This window comes from Manis javanica, chromosome 12 (assembly GCF_040802235.1).
Source record: "Manis javanica isolate MJ-LG chromosome 12, MJ_LKY, whole genome shotgun sequence".
Classification (NCBI taxonomy): Eukaryota; Metazoa; Chordata; class Mammalia; order Pholidota; family Manidae; genus Manis; species Manis javanica.
In genome coordinates this window covers 36418949-36439859 of record NC_133167.1, presented here as the reverse complement: position 1 = coordinate 36439859, position 20911 = coordinate 36418949, and positions in this window count along the sequence as shown.

Sequence of the window (20911 nt, the reverse complement as noted above, 5' to 3'; positions counted from 1 at the left end):
CCAAGCTTACTGAGATACTTAATATACCTGGAGGTTTTCTTGTTTTTCTACCCTTTGACACACTTTGGAGGTAGGCATTTAGTTATCATAGCTATCCTGCCCTCCACTGGCTTCAGGCAGCCACTGTCTTAAGTCATGATGTTTTGGACATCCCAAAGGGGTTTTTTCAGTTCTCCTGCCCCAAATTTTGAGCCTAAGTTCTCACACACACAATCATACCTCATGGGAAAGAAATGATGGGTGAGTATTGATTCTCCTTGTGTCTGGGCTCTGAGATATTATAAACTGTTATGCAAGCTCACATTTGTCTTTAAAAGTTTGGAAATGTATTATTTTCTTGCCTCCATCTATAGTACCTTTTCTGTCTCCCTGCTGTTCTGCCACGAATAAAAGGAGCAAGAATCTTTTCTCCTAGTAGGGCCTCATTAGTTTGGAATACATGGATCTCTGATAGGCTTAAAAACATGATTTTTGTTGGTAAAACAACTGCTTTCATTCTTATGTCAGAAGCAAGTCATCTTGAGACTTTCCATACCCAAAGTAGAAACAGCTGAAATCCTGGTGCATGACCTTAAACACACACTCTGATAAATAAAACATCATTGCCTAGTTTTCTCTCATGATTTCCATGTTCTTGTATTATTATTTTAAATTATTCTACTAAAAAGAATAACAAGCAGCTTAAACTAGCCCATGGCCAAGTAGAGTAAGCATAATGTAAGTGTAAAACATGAATAAAAATTATTACAGGTTATGATAGTCATTTTTAATAACATTTCCAAACCAAAACAGTTAAACAGTCATATAATTCACCTACTATAGAAACCCAGGAAGTTAAAATATTAATAAAAACAATCCCATCCTAGATTATTTTGTTTGCATATTTGCAGTGTATTGTATTGAAACATGTGATTCTTCCTTGCAACAGACCATAAACCCATCAAGTTTAACAGTGATTATTTTACTCATCTAGCTTTATTGCTTATCATGAAAACTAGCATTGATGATTGAATATGATTATAAGATAGTGCACAAATGTTGATACATGTACACATCATTATATCTAGAATTTTTCCCAGTTTATTTAAAATACACCTTAAAAGTACTTCTCATTTTTACATCACTATGTTTACATGGATCAATATGTACACAAAGATGTTTTTTTTTCTTAAAGGATATTTTAAATGAACTGGAGAATTCACTATTCATAGGAACTGTACTAAGAAGGCCTTTACTGCTTGAAGAATCCATTGTAAATGGAAAATACTTTCCATAAATCAACACATATGATGTTCAAACTTTAACACAAATATTTTTAATGTGTTTATAGACATAATAGCACTTCAAAATATTTTTTTTTAAAAAGCAAACTGTATACAATCTCAAATACCATGACTTTAGAAAATAAAATAGTCATTACAGCAGGTGCAGCTGAAAGTGTCAGGTTTTTTTTCCTGAGCATTTAGTACCTCTGAAGTCTCCATTCAGCTGACCATTCTTCTGAAGCTCTAAGGTGTCTTGCTGAAAGAGGTGAATTCATCATAATTGGAAATTGTATTCCTATATGAGAAAGCTGTTGAGGGCTTTGGATTACAAGAGAGGTCTAGGTGAAATTCCAGCTGGCTGATTCACTTTATTTGTACCCCAGGGAGCATCTTTCATATTTCTCCTCTTAAATATTATGATACAACAGAAAACTTCTAAATGGCTCCATGTGTGCCAGAAGAACCTCTTCCCAACCTCTCCCCCACAGACGTAGGCCAGGGACCTGGGACAGGCATCACGGTTAACTTTTTCTGCCTATGATGAAAAAGCTGAGATATAAACAGTATAGTAAGAACAGGAAAGATTCCATCTTAAGGCCACCATTCCATTTTAAAAGCCAGGAAGTTAGGAAATAAGATTCATAACATACTCTTTGACAAACAGATAATAACTCAGCCCACCTTGGGGGCAGGGCAGGCTATCTTGATTGATATGTTCTCAAAGGGAAGCTATTATGCTACAGAGGAACTGACCAATTTTTTTGTGTTAATTTTGCAGAATTACCTGGAGGACTGATAATAGAAGAGACTTAATGTCTCTCACCAGAGATAAGCATTTTGAGATCACTTTACAAGTCTAAGCCCGTTGGCCCTTTGAAAAAGCTTAAAAGAGAAACTCTAGCCTTTCAGCATGCCTCCTGTCTGACAGCACCTCCCCTCTGAGGATGCCCACACTTTTTCTCTCTTTAAGTGTGTACATTTAAATAAAGCTTTCTCACTGCTCAATTTACTGTGTTTTGTCTTTTTTGCTATTTCATTCTATTTCCAAGTCTCCATTTTATTCCTGATAACTATCGAGGGGCTGCTGAGAGCTCATATTTGGATCTGCAAGTTCCCGTTGTCTAGGTGACCCGGATGGAACTGCAGCTGCAGCAGCCTGCCTGAAAATCTCTTTTCTTTTGGAAGTTCTCAGAACATAATCTCTCTCCATCCCATGCTCCATGGCTTCCCAAATCTTGGGGTGGTAGGAGCTAGTTCCCACGCAGTGCAGATCCAAGCGGACATGGGATGCCAAGTGACCCTGACTTTAAGAGATGGCAAGGGAATCTACCCTAGACCAAGACAATGTTTAACAAACTTCCCCTCTGCACCTCTGCATTTTCCTGCTCTCATCTGCCTGCAAGGCTACCGCCATCGTTTTCTCCTCTTGCTCTAATGAATTCCTTCCTTACCTACACTCTTCTGACTTGCCAAAAATTCTTTCTTGTTCAGAGTCAAGAACCCTCCCCCATCCAGGTTGAGGTTTCACCTGGTGTGCAAGGAGAGACTTCAGACGCAGCTGCCTGGCCACACCATGAACTCTAGTCACTATAAAATTCTCCTGAAACTCAGGACACTAATATTGATAGGGAAATATTTACAATGCCAGCAATCTAGTCCAGGTGGCTCCCTTCTGCTTCTCTTCTTTAGCAAAGACAGCAGAAAATCCCATTTCTTCCCTCCCCTTCACTCCCCGCTCCACCAGGCACTCACTCCTCAAACTCACTCCCCCTTGCTTGCTTGCTTGCTGTGCATGTAGAAATGTTGCAGATACAGAAGCAGAAAGATATATATTGCTCCCCTTGCCTTTGTTTCTGGCTCAGACCTTGGGAGATGACTCCCCTGTGAGCCTGCCAGAGTGTAAAATAAACCTCAACACTCCCAGACCTCCGAGTGCCACTTGGTTCTTCCGTCAGCAATCCAGTCCAGGTTCTTCCATCAGCAATCCAGTCCAGGTTTTTCAGGTTTTTCCATAAAAATATTACATGACTAATCAAGTAGTGATTCCTACTAGAATGGCATTTTTGCTCTTCCCATTCTATTTACAGCAACCAGTCTTCCCTCTCTGTTAGGCCTGAATCCAAATGTATATTCCAAATGTGTTATATTTATCATAAATTTAATTAGCTATCTTTTGAAATGCACACAAAAATAGCTTCATGAACTCACAGGAGATAATACCACCACTCTGATGTATATTCTGAGGAAATTAGTATTTTAAAATATTAGGAATATATGGCTACATCATTTATCCTATCATTGTACTCCTTCTAGATCTTTACCCAGTTCTTACTATACTTTATAAAAATTATTTGTCTATGTTTCTCCTACTAGACCATGAGTGCCTTTGAAACAGGATAGGGAAGAGCAAGAGGCACTCTATTTTAAACTGAACTTCTATCTTGGAACTTAAATGTTAAAAGGTAAAATTCCCAGAATGTCTTTAAAAACAAAGAATTTCCCTTAACTGACTCTATGACTAACAATCAATTGACCATGTCTTAACTCTCAAGGATTAGTAACCAGTCCATTTCCACAAAAATTATTACTTTGAGGGAAGAAGAATTTACAAAGTTCTTCTGTGTTAAACTTATCCTACAGAAACATCAAAGAAGGCTCTGGCCATATTTTGGAAAAGCCAGTTAATCAATGTCTGCGGACCATGGAGTGGCACCACCAGAAAACAAATGATAACATCATGAAATAATTTGTCAATGCCATCTGTCCCCAAGCTCCTCACCTCTGAGACTGCCTTTGTAAACCTTATGTGCAACCCCTTAGAAGAGCCTGACATTCATTTCTTGTGGCTCCCTGTACACAAGCTGTCTCTGATAAACTCCACCTGTTGCTTTCAAGTTCAGTGTTCATTTCTACAACACTGAAACTCAAGAACTGGTCTTTCGGGGGTTTGGTACGACCTTCATTTTTAGAGCATTGTCTCATTCATCTTTGAATGCATGCCATGTATACCAGGTATTGTATGAGCACTGAAGGGAGAAGGGTGAGAGGAGCTTGACTGCATGGATTCGACTCTGGAAAGATAATGGAATTTAATTCTACTGTAGGGACCAAAGGCAGGCTGCCGCAAGATGTGCCATTGTGACACGCAGATAATTTCAGAATTTTAGAACAATCAAGGCCCAAAAGACTCCGAAAGAGACCTTGACCTCTGCACCCCCACCAACTGCATAAAAAGAATTTAGATAGAAAGTGTGCACCAAGAAGAGAGATATCACTGTAGACCGCTATATTATGATGCAAACTAGGTATTATAGATTGGGAGGCATGTGGTTAAATCTGTTAAAATTCCTCTTTGTGCCCCCCACGTTCACGTTTTTCATATTCCTGTGAGTTGCTTCCCATTTCCTTTGAAGTCTGAGACCTCTACCCCTTGTACGTGGTTCGGGATGACGTATATACCTCATTCTTCCTGTCTTTGGAACCCATGCCTATCACTTCCCTGAACATACATAATTAAACTTTGTTTTTTTTTCTCTTATTAATCTATCTCATGTCAAGTGATTCTTAGACCAGCTAGAAGAACTTCGTGGGGTAGAGGAAATTTCTTCCTCCCCAACACTACCTTTTATCAAAAAACAAAATATTTCTATACTCTTTATTTCAAGCATAATTTAAAAATAAACGGGTTGAGTTTTCCTTTTTTAAATGTATATTTAAATACTCAATGTTGTGGGGGAAAACAACATAATAAGTATAAAAGCCTATGTAAATTTTAAACTTTTTACTGGAGCCTTCAAATCTGAATTATTTATGTGAATATTCACCATGTATGTATCATTTTAAAGTTTTTATTTATAAATTTGATTCCAGGGACATAAGATCTATATTATTTCAGATATATGGGTTCAACATCCTCACTACAAATCAGAGTTTTCAAATCTTTAAACTATTTTCAGATAGTCTCATTGAAACTCTTTTAGACTGTGGCTACAATGGTGTGGGAAGTGTTGCCATGATTTCATGGAATCTCAGAAATGCCTTCTATCAACTCTCAATTCTGAGTGACACTAAAATTAATCTTTTGGTAGAAGAGTTATAGGCATGTCACTCACAAAAGGGAGGACATTTTAAACAGAAATTCTGAGACTTACAGACAAACTTCTACTTCATACTTGGGCATATATATTCTCAAAATTGATTGGAATTAATTAAATCATATTACAAACAAAAACCTAAACTGACCTATTATTTTAAGTACAAAGATTATGAATTTTACTCTTGAAAAATTAAAAACATATGTATAGGAGTAAGCTATTACAGAAATACTAAAATTTGGAAAAAAGATTTCATACAAATTTTGATTAAAAAATATCATTTGTTTTCAATAAATTCTGTAAATAAAATAGCGATTTCTTGAGAAATAATTACATGTATTTAGAGTGCTTTAGAGGTTATAGAATGTGTCCCAAATATAGCCATGAATTCAAGTGGTTAAATATACCAATTATCAAACCACCTTATAAATAATACTACTACTTTACCCATCTGAGTCCCTCAGCCCACTCCAACTCTAAGATAAATTTACCTTCTTTCTCACTGTTTTTGGATTTCCCTTTGTTTTCCTTTATAAACAAAATTCAGCATCGTACTCTTATAAGGCCATTAGGCCAATTTCTAATAAACTAATATCATAATGACTTTATTTTATTTATTCTCATCTTCCGCTTAAATTCATTTTTAGAACAACTTGTTTAGATAACAGAAGATGGCAATATTGTCAATATACCTAGCTATTCCACAGACATAAAATTATTTTAATGTCTTCAGGTTTTGATACAGTAGAGCTGTTCTATATTTAGCAGTACAATATGCTACAAAATAAATATATGCTATATTATTTCAACATTCAAACACTCCATACACTCCAATTTTGGAGATCTCTTTTAGTAATTGGATGCAAATCACACAGTATATTATACTGACTAATGTAAAATGTCTTTTTACTACATCTTAATATATTTTCAAGGCTAGAAGGCGTGATGCATACTCCGCAGTCCACAACTGAGCAACAGAGAACACTGATCAGGTACCACACACAAGCTGATGGAACTGAGATGTATGTAAATTTTTTAAAATTAATTAAAAATATATGAATGATTAATTTTCATGATTTTCAAGCAAATGATATTGGTTGATTTACATAACACTTGTAATAGTTGGTATCTTTATAGCCTTTCTTTAATAGGAAAGCTTTTTTGAAACTGTAGAACTGAATTAAACTCTCATTATAAAGTTTTGGGACTTAGATTTATTTATAATTAGCTGACACAAAGCTTAAATATAAATATAAGGAGATTAAAGCTGTTTACCAAGTATTCTAAGCAGTGAATTATAAATAATACAAGTAAATAATAACTAATGACAAGTAATACGTTAAGTGATAAATAATAAAAATATAAGGTAAAATAATTATTTTCACAAAATGGGATTTGAATATTAAAAAAGCATGTTTACAAGTAAATTTAAAAATATTCTTTATTGATATTTTATCATCTATTTTTGTACTAATTAGATCCCTTAGTAACAGATAATTAAATTATACAAACCAGTAATAAGTGGGCATAGCATATAAATGGTTGATGAATGCCTAAAAATGAGTTAAAAAAACTCTGTGAAAACAAGCTTGAATTTGGAGTAAGGCATGGTTTAGAATTCCTATTCCTAGAAAATATCTATGGAAAAGGTTAAAAATAGCATACAAAGTTTCTACCAGTGTTTAGCATGATGTTCACTAAATAAATGATAAACATTTTAATATGCTAACAGTAACAATGAAAAATACTACATTCAAAAACATTTTTAAAATCAGTCTCTGTGGACTACAGTTAATTGCCAACAAACTATTATTCTAAATTACATAAATAAATTTAATTCTCATTAAATCAAAATTATTGTAACTCTCCAGAGCTCAAGAAGTTGAAAAGCATGAGTCAACATGATTATTTGTTAGGTTAATAGCACATTTACATAACAAAGAAAGAATAGATTTAATAAGGTAAATGAACATTAATAATTTAAAAAATAATCATGAAAAATAGCCATGTAAGTATGACTCTAGTTGGAACTTTTGTCCAATTATTATAAAGAAGCATTATTTTTAACATTTCATGACACCTGACTATTGATTCTTACAGCACAGATTACTGACCCTAACTCAGACCAGAACTACTTTATCAGAATTTAATCAGTGGCTTTGTAATATGAATTTTTGACTATCTTCCAAAATGAGTCTTGAAGTCACTAGAATCTGAAAACATTTGCTCTATTTTTCTGTCCACTGAGATGTGTGTGTGTGTGTGTGTATTTGTGTATATCTATATCTATATCTTTACCCATCTATCTGTACTTTGGATAAAGTTAAATAGATAAAACAAATTATATGTATATAACACACAAACACACATATATATTAAAAGAAAAAATGATAGGGTATCAATAAATAGGAAGAGTCTGACAAGTGCACAGCATGAGTGGTTATTTCAGGATCCCAGATAGTGGCTATGTTCTCTCAACTCCCTTACATCTTTTCTATCTTCTGAGAGACAGTTTTGCTTGGACAGCTCCAATTCTATTATTATGACCCAAGATATGGGAACCAGCCCCTTTTTTAAAATTCTATCTATGGGCTCCCACTAGACACTTGAGTGTATTATATACTTCGCTCATTGCTTAGGCTTTTTTATGACCCAAACCCAAAATCTATATATCTTGCATCAGAAAAAGTGTATGTCCCTTTTCTTGAAATTCATTTTCTCATCTTTCCACTGGGTTTGATCACAAGCTCTAACTTCTAATCATGTTGTTTTGTGTCCATCCTTAACCTACCCTTAGACTTCCTGGAGATTGTTTTTATATTATTATTTTTATTATTATGCAGAGTTTATTATCCAATTCTACTTCACATCCTATCTTTGCATTATGATAATCTGATTTCATTTGCACAGCTATGTAAGACAATACAACACACATAAAATAAGGCCATAACTCAGACTTCCAACCTATTAAAGAAGGAACTGGCAGTGATTGACAACGTCTTTAAAATTTTAGCATTCCTGTCTTCCTTTCCAGTGTCAGTGGAGGAAGCACTATGGGGATTTAGTTGTTCACTTGAATACTTATGCCACCTTTCTGGAAGCAGGACTAGTTATAGTCCAATTTGGCTTCAATTTCTTCTTCTGCACACACTCACACACATATACACACTCAAACACACATGCAGTCACACTGAGGAAATACAGTATGTATTTGATTGAAATATTTGAGTGGCGTGAAAAATACAAGGATTCAACGTGATCTAGTGAAAAGATATCTCACAATCCACTGACTGAAATTACAACATTTACTATTTTTTTCTGAATTTCAGGTCCCTTATCTGATAAATGTATTGTACCTGCCTTGTATAATAAGCACTTAGCAGAGTTTCTGGAATACAGCAAGCAGTCACTGCAATGTAGCTATTGTATTACAGAATTTCAGAATTAAAAGGGACCTTAATCCGCACCAGGCACAAACCCATCATTTTATATTTAAAGAAACAGACCAAGAGAGATGTGTTCACCTGATCAAAACCATGTACTAAAGGAATTAAGGGGAATATTATCTAGGCATTAAAAAGAGAAAGCAGAAAACCCTGGGAGAGGATGGAATATCACGCACTAAGAAAACACACGCAGTTGAGGGTGCCTGTATTAAGATGTGGCAAAACTTCAAATAACACCTCCAACGCAAATCACAACTAGAATGAACACACCCCAACAGACACTCACATTTTCTGAATTAATTTAACCCCTTCATTATTTTTTTCTTTTAAAGTAAAATAATCTGTCACTTTGGAGGGAACTGAGAATTTGATGATTTGAAAAAGAAGGGGATAAAGACAATTTAATAGGAAGACATTTCAGTAAAGGCAGCCTTTAATGGAACTCTATTTGCAGAAATAAGTAAGACAGGACTAGTCAGATACAGCCAAAGAAATTATTTTGCCTTCTTAGGTTTGGACCTAAGTTTGATGCTCAGGATTTAATTTTGACTAAAAAATGTTGCTACAGTACAATAAATTGATTGTTATTCTGTTCACCATAATCTCAGCTGATTAAAAGCATTCTTTAATTTTTCAATTTGTTTTCTATTCTGGAATCACTCAGAAGTTTTTAAGCACCTGTTGTGTATCTGACATTTGAAGGTACTTACAGCTTAACAGCAGACATTCAAGAAATAATTTAAAATCAATATAAGAAACTAAAGAACAATACAAGGTAACATGAAATCTGTTGGTAGATTGATTGGTACAACTGTAAGATCTATAAGCATTCAGGAAAAGGAGATCACAGTGACTGATGACTTCAGGAACTACTCAGAGAGGAAGAAGTAAAAGTGACATTAAGGAAGTGCAGTATTTAGATTGATGTGTGGAAGGGGGCAGGTCTTTTCAGGAAGAGTGGGACTATAAAGTCAATACACAGAAAGAAATGTGAGTCTAATATGTGCCATTTGTGTAGGAATTGTTATTAAATTTGCTTTATTCAATTATTTTCTCTGATGTATACTTCTTAGTCAAATTGATATTTTTCTTACTTATTTTCTCTCTTCCTCTGTGAAAAGCTAATTGTTTTGTGGGAAGAGTTTGTCAATTATAAGTAAATAAATAAATGTTCAAGTTACTCAAAAAAGAGTATACAGTTACTCCTACACAAAAATCTATCTGAAAAAATACAAAATGAAAAATTGAAAGAATTAAAAATCTTAGACAATTTGATCCTTTATTCATTTTAAGGATGGTGTTTTGTAGAGGGAAGGGGGAGACTACAGATCTGAAGTTAAAGAGGATCAACATTGGTACAGAAATCCTATTGTTTTGGATAATTTTCCATACTTCAAAAATAAAATTTATTTTCCTATTTTGAAATAATACAAGTTTATTTTAAAGTTTTGTAAATTATAGATAAAGGTAGAAAACTCTCCTATGCACAACCATATAAGCATTACATTGTAGCTTCTTCCAGTTTTTGTATATTCATGTTTTGTTTCCTCTTTTACATTAAATTAGAATCTTATTACATATGCAATTATCATCTTTTTCATTTATTTTCATATCATAAGAACACTAACTTTTGCATAAAATCTATGAAAATACAATATGGAAAATTACATTGGGTGGACATGTCATTATTATTATCATCACCATCATTTTTATCACTCTAGTGGTATGTACTACAGACCCAGACATAGACTAAGGATTTTAAAGAAAAATATCTTACTAAGTTTCACTATAACTATTATTATTATTATTGGAATCATAGAGTAATTTAACATTGATCTACCTAACAGATATGTTAGTTGTCATTTTCTTAGCCCTACCAAGATTTTGTGTGCACTGTTTTCCCTATTTTTAATCTTATCTATTTCTTAGTGAAGTACAGTATAGCACTTCTATCTTCAACAAGTGATATGATGAAAATACATCCTCTCAGACCTCAAACTTTGAAAAATATAAAACGTTTTTCACATGAACTACAACTTACATAGAAATTATTGAATGCAAAACTTTCCTCTTTTAATTTCTTTAGATGTTTATTAGTTCCTGCAATTGAATATTTCAGAGAAGATTGTCATTTATTATTTGAGTGTACTATACTTTGAATAATTTAAGCGTTTAAAAAAGTTCACTCATATTATTCCAATATATGACTGTGTGAGTGAGAATTCTTTAATTGTCTATGCCTGGAATATAATTAAATATTTTCCATTTTGTTTGTTGGTGCTATTAGTACTACTTTTAATTAAAAAATTTATTTGTATAATTTTTTCTAGCATATACAATATCAGCTTATTCCTCAGTTTTCAGAATTTTGGAAGAAAAAACCTTTTATGTTTATCCATTTTATCAATGTTTCCTTTTTTGCAATGTTAGTTCTGTATACTCCTGCATTCATTCTAGATTTAGCTTCTTTATTTCTTCATTTAAATTTGATCTCAGTATTTGATTGTTCCTTTTAGTCTCATTGTGATTCCTAAATGTTCATACAAAGGATAGAAATCAGTGATGGAAGCCTAAGGATTTAATGCAGAAATACTAGTAACAGCACATTGCAGGAGAGGCAGAATTTGGAGTTTGAGACTTGCCTATTAAAGTGGCTTAGTAAACAAAAAGAGCTCATTAAAACCTTGGAAGAGACATATCATAGGAGTACATATCACTTCACAGAGTCAGATACAGTGAGATGAGAGACCAAAGTCAAGAAAGCAGAGTAAGTTTTAATACACTCTGCACAAAGTAACAGAGCAGGCGTGCCTAAAGTGAGGCAGGCGTGGATGCTCATTCTGAGGCTTCTTTTATGTGGTTTTGGCAGGACAGAGAGGTCCTTGATTGACAGCTGTCAGCTCTATCCTTGTTTTGATTGGTGAAATGAGGACAGCGCCTGTGCTGTGCCTGTGTTTTTGATGTTTCTTATCTAGAGAGACCCTGGACATTTCCTGTGTCACTCTTGGACCCCGTGGCTTCATCTGATTAACTCCCGAAGTCATTTCTGGCTTTCTGGCTCTATCTGATCAACTCCCTGTGTCATCTTTGGGGGACCCTTTCTCCTTTTCATCCCACTCATTTCTGTCTTTCTGCCTAACAACAGGATGAATATCTACACCTTCAGATTGAGGTCAGTGTGAAAATAGAACTGTCCTCATATTTTATGAATTCAAATATCCAGAAATCAAGGTAATTGTCCAGTAATTTGCAAGTTATTAAAAATGCATTATTCATTGAAAGCAGACAACAGAATCTAGAGTCAATACAATTCATCATCTCCTCTTGGTGCATCATCTGAATAAAGTAAAAATGGAGAAATGACAAAGTAGGAAAATGCAAATAAAACACAATGTGAAAAAACATGCTGATACTTAAATGTTGTACTTAGTAGACAGGTACTTATGCCAATTGTTATCAATGAAACAATGAATCTGAGCAAAAAATGAATATAGTACACCTAGTACCCAGATTTTGGTATCTTATACATTCTCCAGTACAATAAAACCAAGGTCCTTGGAGAAAAGGCTACCTCTAGGACTGAGGCTGGAAATAACACAAGACAGGTGTTGCCAGAAGTAAAGATGAACTCAAAAAATAAAACAAAAGCATACACTTATCTACATATAGACATAAACACACAGTTATGACGATAGGTCAAAGGGACACAGGAACCAGCTGAAAGAGTGCTCAAAGGCCAAAGCTGGGACAACCTGAACAACAAAATAAAGTAGTATTGGATTATAAACACACATATAAAATAAATATCCATAATCCATGTCAATATAAATTAGTGCTTATATAAATAAGTAAATGGGGAAAAAGAGACAAATCCCTTATGCAAACTGATTCCAAGTAATTTATGGAAATACTCCACACTCAAGAAGGTGCAGCATAACTCTCCAAACTGCTGAAAGTGACCTTCTTTCAATAACTACAGTATGAAATGTGGCAAAAGTGAGTAACTTTACATTTTTTGTAAGAGAAATCTGACAAACCACTACCTCAAACACGTGATTTAAGTTAACACCAACAATGGTGTCACATTGATGTCTCCTTGAAACGATCAAACATATTCTCAAGGAATTTATCTGCTTGACCAAACCAGGTCTAAATAACAAATAAGATTCAGTTTCCTTTAAATGACACCAAAACTCAGAATCTTAAAATACTATGATCACAATGATTGGCATCCTTCCAAATATTACTACACATGTGAAAAAGAATGAAAATGTCATGCCTACTCAGGCCAAAAATCAGACAGTAGAAACAGAACAGGAAATGAGAGAGATGAACGATTTAGCAGATGATGATTTTGGAAGATGTTATAAACATGCTCAAGCATTTAAATGGAAATATGTGAATGATGTAAAAAGGAAATCAACAGAACATCTAGAGCTGAACAATACTGTGTCTGAAGTGAAAATGTCATTGTATCAATTTCACATCCTATTAGGGATATTACAGAGACAAAGATTAGTGAATTATATAATTATAGCAACGGAAACTATCCAAAATAAACCACAGATTTTCTGCTTTCATTATGACAGAGTTATTAGATTTGGCCTGCTCTCCTGAAAAACTAGAAAGTGGGACAACAGTTAATACAGAATGATGATCCCTGAATGAAGAAGAGTTGAGTCCTACAATAGCCCCACTTTTTCCCTGGAGGCATTTTTGGTCTATGGCACAGGAGAAATGCAAGCATGGTATAGGGATATCGGTAATTATGGAGAAAAATATCAGAATTTAAGGAGACTTAGTTGATGAAACATAAGGTACATATTAGCAGAGAGAGGAACCTCTGCCAAAAAAAGATTTGCTTCTTCCCTATTTGGAGTTAATATGTTTTGTTCTTTTTTATTTAAGTGTAGTGAACGAGCATAAATGTAATTCTTCCACTGAAAAATTTAGCAAAGGAATTTCAACTAAAAAGCCTGAGATAAAAATGGAAGAAGTTATGCTAAGTAATGCAAAATTTCATTATAATAACGGTTTTCTAAAATTAGAGACTCAAGATGTCAGATAACAGTACATATTACACTGTATCAAATTCTTTTACGTTATTATTGTATAGAATCAAAGTCTATCTTACCAAAATCAAAATAAGTCCATTTTCCCCTTTAACTCCCCATTTTAATCCAATAATTTTTACTTCAGTGTTTGTTGTACTCTATTCTTTGTTCTATCAAAACAAGCACAGATAGTATATGGTAGGTACATAAAATGATACTAAAGATAGGAAACAGTTAACAATACACTATTCCACTTTAGAATAATAGTGTAATACAGAGGAAATGCTATGATTTTCTTATGTATTTTCCATGGAAAAATCTGCTCCTGTTTTTCATTTCATACATACTTACTCTTATCACAGTCAGTATTGGGCAAAATTATGCAGAGTAAATATTCATAAATAAAAGAAGAAAATACAGAAATACTTTTTACTGATGTTAAAACATGAAATAAATTGAACTGAGAAAAATTACACTACCTAGAATTAATGAAGAATAAAATCAAATAGTGAATGAGTGAATATAATGAAAAGCAATAGTGTATGAAATTGACACAAAAATAAATATTCTACGAATTTACAGGTAAAGTGTTGGCATGAAGAATTCTGCCAAGGTAGATAAGATAACAAATATTTAACTTAGCAATTGCAGAACATACAGTCAATAAAATTATCTATGGCCAAATAATGAATTATAAATAAATCACTGAACATTTTATTCTGAATAATTTAATCCAGGTGAGAACATTGCCAGTAAATCATGACACGTCTAGTAAATAAAAAATAATTAATTACATGTTGTAAAATTCATCAAAAAATAAATTAGCTTAATAGAGATTCAGTTAATGATATTTTATAAAAATTCAACAATAAAAAGAATTAGTGTTTCATTTTTATGCAAAAATTAAAGATTTACCTGAGATACTAATAGTACAGATAACCCATTGTATACTAATTTTTGCTATTAGGTATTATTTAAGTATGAAATAGAATCCTTCAGAATACCTATTATTTAATTACTTTAATGAATTTTGATTTAATTAACACATTTTGTGTTAGCTGTCATCGAAATTAGGTATAACTTATAAAATCACAATTACTAATTAATTTAGATATTTCTTTTCAAAGAAATAGAAAACATCTCTGTTATATGTAATGTCATTGGCTAGAAAGGAAACTAATGCACTGAATATCCAGGAACATAGAGTTTTCATAGATATAAATTTGTCAGTAGAATTGAAAGAAAACCTTTGAATTCCAAACAGAATTATGAGATGATACAAAAAAATTATAAATTCTTTAAATGCCATAATTCTTTAAGAGTTCTACCCATCCTTAAAAACACTGATAATACTGTTTCAATATTTACATGATAAACAGCTTAACAAAATTATCTTCTTAGAAAACATGCAACTTTATTTCCCAACAAAAGTGGCTTTATGATATTTGAAAAAAATAAACATGAACATAAAATTATAAATAGAAGGAGTCAGAAGCATAACAAATTAATCAAATACAAATAGTGCTAAAATAGAGCACAAGAATTTAAAGTCCATCCTAGGTAGTTTTCAGCTCAAACATGAGATGTGTTTTCATATTTCAAATATAGTAAAAGGACTCAATACTCTTTTGTAAATTTAAAACCTGGTTATTAATGTCAAAGTTAAATTATATAAATTTTGGGTTTATTCATGTCATAGATAAATAAGGAAAAAATCTATTGACTATTTCAAAGAATTTAGATAAAATGATGTAAGGGCTATTATAATTTAGGATATTTACATTTGATGCTCTAGATAGTGTTGGAAATTTTATAGATTTGGCATTATAGAAATTAGCTATTATACAATACAATTTTATGCCAGATTTTGGACATTTGAACTTTTCTGGGTTTTTAGAACCAAAATAGAAGACATTTTAATATCTTGTCCTCATATTTTCCATTTTTATTTTATATATAATTTATTCCTTATTAATATAAATGTACATAATACTGAAATACATGATTATATTGTTATTTATCTATTTATAGCCAGATCTGTTTTGAGACATATTTTTCTCTTTTGGGAAATTACATCAACATGTAAATTTCCCAAGAAATCATACCAGCATGGTTTTAAAGTTTTAATAGAGCAAACATTTATTTTTATTATTGTGAGTTAGGAAATTTAATAATAATTATTTAAATCTACATCTATCTGAAGCTTCTGTCCCATTCCTCTGTTCTTATTTTCAGCCAAACTCCCAAACTTGCCAAACTTCAAAACTTGAACTTTGAATTCATTCTTGTTCATTTCCTTTGGAACCCAAACCAGTTAGGGCCTTGCTTGCCTGCAGTCTGTTAAAGTAGGTGTTGAAAAGGTCAGCATGGATCTCCACATCACTAAACTCAATACCCGATTCCCATCATCCATCTTGACCTGTTAACATTTGGCAAAAAATCTTCTGCTTTAAACTCTATTCACTTTTCTTCTGTTACTTCTAACTTTTCTTTGCTAGTTCCTAGTTCTGTACATTTTAAATATTGAATATCCAATTCAGAAATACTGAATATCCAACAACTCAGTATTTCTATCGATTTTCTTCACAGTCATACTCATTTCACAGTTCGTTTTATTCACCAACAATTTTAAATATCAGCTTTTCCCTAATAATTCACAAATATTTTGTCTAACCTCACCTTTGAGCTACAGACTCTTATGACCAAGTCTGTCAATTTGACACCTTTCCTTAAATGTATAATGAGCATCTCAGATGTATACACACAAAATCAAACTCTTAATTTTCCACTGGCTCTCATTTCTTTTCTCCATCTGGATCTGTTTCCTGGGACTGCTATAAAAATTCACCATAAACATGGTGACTGGAAACAACAGAAATGTATTCACTCCTTCTTGTCATGAAATTCCTCCCTGCACTATTAAAATATCCTGGAAGCTGCCACCTTTTCACAGTTCAGCAGGTTAGAAGTCTGAAATTAAGGTGTTTGGTAGGGTTCTTTCTAGAAGCTCTGAAGGTGAATCTGCTCCATTCCTTTTTCATAACTTCAGTTGGTTGCCAGCAATCTGCAAAGTCCCTTGGCTTATAGATGCATCACTCCAGTCTCTTCACTATATTTACATTTCCTGCTTCTCTGTGTGTCTTTGTACTTTGTTTCTTATAAGGACCCTGCCACTGGATTTAGTGCTCAGCCTAATCTAGTATTATCTCATTTCAATCCTTATCTTAACAATCTGCAAAGACCCTTTCTAAATAAGGCCACATTTTGAGATTTTTATCAGGTAGACATGGATTTAGGGGGAGTATTAGTTAACCAACTATATCCTCTTTTATTTATTTTATAAATTATATTTTTATTCTGTCAGTGGCAAAGAACAAAATGCTCAGAATATTCATTTACTCTCCTCTTTCCCCTGCATACACATTTGATGTATCAGATGACTTGTAGTTTTTACCTTCAAATTAGCTGGTGAATCTAACCACTGCTTTTCATTACTATTACTTATCGTGATTCAAAACACTATTGCAGCCTCATTGCCTACCTTGCCCTTGTATTCTACACTGAGTGCACTTGGAGGAAAGCCAATGTCTTTCAAATGGCCTATACAGTTGTGACTTTTAACACCCAAGCAGTTCTTCTCTTCTTTCCTGGCCCACTTTAATGAAGCATGGCTGTCTCCACACAGTTCCCTGAACACAGCAAGCACCTTTCTATCTCAGGTATTTTGCATTTACTGTTTCAGTGGTTGGAAACATTTGTCTCTGCATTGGTAACTCTTCCACTTTTTTCACGTTTCTGTTCAAACATCCCTTCTCTAAAAGACCATCTCTAATTGCCTTAGACAAATAATATTTTTCTCCAACTATCTCTTTATTCTTCTCTTTCTTTCACAGCTCTTATAACCACCTCACCTTATGCACTTATTTGTTTAGGTGTGTACTGTCTTACCCAGTAAAATGTAATTACCTTGAGGTTAAGGATTTTAAGTCCTAGATCCATATCTATCTCATATAGGGACTCAAATAATGTTTGTTGGATTAATGAATGAATGAATGAATCCACCTTAAATTCTGTCAACAGACATGATCAAACTGCACTTCTAAATCAAACCTGTTAATTATCCAAGAAAATTATTGCTGGTACAGCCCCTATACCAAGTGCACTTTTCAAACAGTGAATAAATTCCTGAAATAAACATTGACTTAGAAATATTCTTAATGCTATGAGATAAAAAGGAATGATTTTCAACCAGTGCAATAGGATAACACATTTTTCAGGGAACAACAAAAAAATGAATTGTTTGGTGTTTGGTGTTTAAAATAGAGTGTTTAGTATTCTCTTTGATTCACAGCTTAAAATCTTTAATATATATTTTATTGCTTCTCTAGTCTATAACATTTAATAAAATTCAAGAATGTTATGACTGAAGTGGAAAAATAGTTAAGTTCCATTTACAGAGCAAAAGCCAAGGTGTTTGACGTTATGTCAAAGGCTGTTTAAATATATAATTCATCCCATCTGTTCGTCCCCCCACATAACCAGCTGTAGAGGTTTAAAAGGGAAAAAAAAACAAAAAGCTTGGCAAGTCCTAGCTCTGTTCTGATTAGCATAACTTCTGCTTTCTTGTCAGGAAATTCCTCCCTGTACATTAAAATATCCTGGAAGTTGCCATTTACTTTTCTTCTCTTATGTTTTATGATTAAGAAATTAAAAATATAAATATAGCAAGATTCCATGTTTTATCTGAACAGCATGTTCAATGAAATGTCCTATGGTGCATGTTGCCACAGTTTATTAGAGGATAGAACACCTTAAATATAAAGATGTCATTCATCCCAAATTTCAAGCTGTGTTGAAGTTAAATTCCAAGGGAGAACAGATACAGGAGATTTGTGCCAGAACATTTCCCAATAGCAGTATCAAAGAGAAATGAAGACTAATTTTCCTAATTGAAAATATGTAGGGAATATAAGGTAGGGAGGATTTAATTAATAGATTTGGAGTAAGGCCAGAATGGCAGGGTTAATACCTCTGGTATTTCAAGCAGTGCCACGGGATCTTGAGTGCCTATGAGTGGTCAAGAGGACTGGCAAGTTTTACTCTAGATTAATCCTAATACATTTAAACTGTTTCATGTGCTGTTTTCTTTTTTTTTTTAATGATATACTTTCACACACTATGATAATTTTAAGGAACTTAACATCTTAAAATAAATCATCGGGGGCCACCATGGCTATTTTGGAATATTATTAATTACTTCCAACATTCACAAAGCTTAGGGAGTTAAAATTTATTGCTTAAGATGTTTGTTTTAAATAAGCCTATTCATTTGTTTTAATACTTCTAATTTTTTATGCAGCTATCATAGAATGTACTTAATTATCCATACCAGACTACACATAGTAAAATAACTCAAACTTATTTAAAATGATGCTTTTAAAAGAATGTGGGCATGTGTATCAGAAAAGTGAAAAAGGATTATTCCATATTGTTAAAACCATTAAATTTTTTCCTATTCATAATTTTGTTTCTCATGCCTGTCACAACCTTCATTTCTTAATTCCCTATAATCCTATCAATACAGCAACTGAACCATAATATGTGTATAAAGTTCAGTGTCAGATTAAATCTCCAATACTATACTTTGTCACCATATCATACAATTGAAGTATACATTGGTTTTTGCCTGTGCTGTATTGACTGCTACTAAGAGTGCAGTAAATAATATTCCCTGTTATTGTAACAAAGGAGACTATTGAAAATAGATAGTTCTATTGGATAAAAAGTTGTGAACTCTATAGAAAGGAGAGGATTTAGTTAGAGACAATTTCTGCAGTAGATGATTGTACTCATAAACAAGGAGAAAAATTTCCATTTTACTCTACACAGACAAAGATAGCTTTTATTATATTGATCTGTTTAATTCACATTTATCTATCTGGATAAATAATATTTTATATTATCATATACAATTAGAAAAAACCTGTTGCCCCTCACGTTTTTTCAACTCTTTACATCTTTGTTTCAACTTGCAGATCAACTAATACATGTTATTGGTGTTAAATAAATGAGCTAAGTGTTAATTGATTATAAAAGTACAAGTAAGGATAGTCACAGGAGGATAAGGGAAAAAATAAACAAATAAACTTGATGAACACATGTCAACAAAGAGACATGCTATTTTTTGCAAAAAATCAGATTTCTTTTATTATGGTTTTTTTTACCATCACTTCAACACAATATGACACTTGAACCTCCTCTCAAAATGTAATATAATAATCATTAGTCCTTTGCTTTGTACTTCTATGATCACTACACTTTTTCAAATACATAATTGCTGTTATCAGGGTATTAAACATTTTTCTTAGTATGCAATATTTAGATAAAATGAGAAAATGTCAAAGTCTTCTCCTTCTACAAGGATATCTTATCAATCACTCTGTAGATATTAGCACATCAACCAATTACTTGAAATTTCAGAAACATGTTCATTTGAAATTGTTGTTGGGCTGATGCATTTGGGGAGGCCTTACCCTGTGCACCAGGTGAAACCTCAACCTAGCTGGGGGAGGGATCTTGACTCTGAACAAGAAAGAATTTTAGTGCAGTTAGGAAGAGTATAGGTAAGGAAGGAATTCATTAGAGCCAGAGTAGAAATGAATGGCAGTGGCCTTGCAGGCTGCTGAGAGCAGGAAAATGCAGAGGTTCAGAGGGAAAGTTTGCTAAACATTTTCTTGGTCTAGGGCAGATTCCCTTGCCATCTCTTTTTTTTTATTGAAGGGTAGTTGACACACAGTATTACATTAGTTTCAGGTGTACAACACAGTGATTTAACATTTATATACATGATAATTCTAGGTACCAGTTATCAAGTTATCACCATACCAAGTTGTTACAATATTTTGACTATATTCCTTATGCTATACATTACATCCCGGTTACTTATTTATTTTACAATTGGAAGTGTGTACTTTTCTTTTTTTTTTTTTTTTGTGAGAGCATCTCTCATATTTATTGATCAAATGGTTGTTAACCACAATAAAATTCTGTAT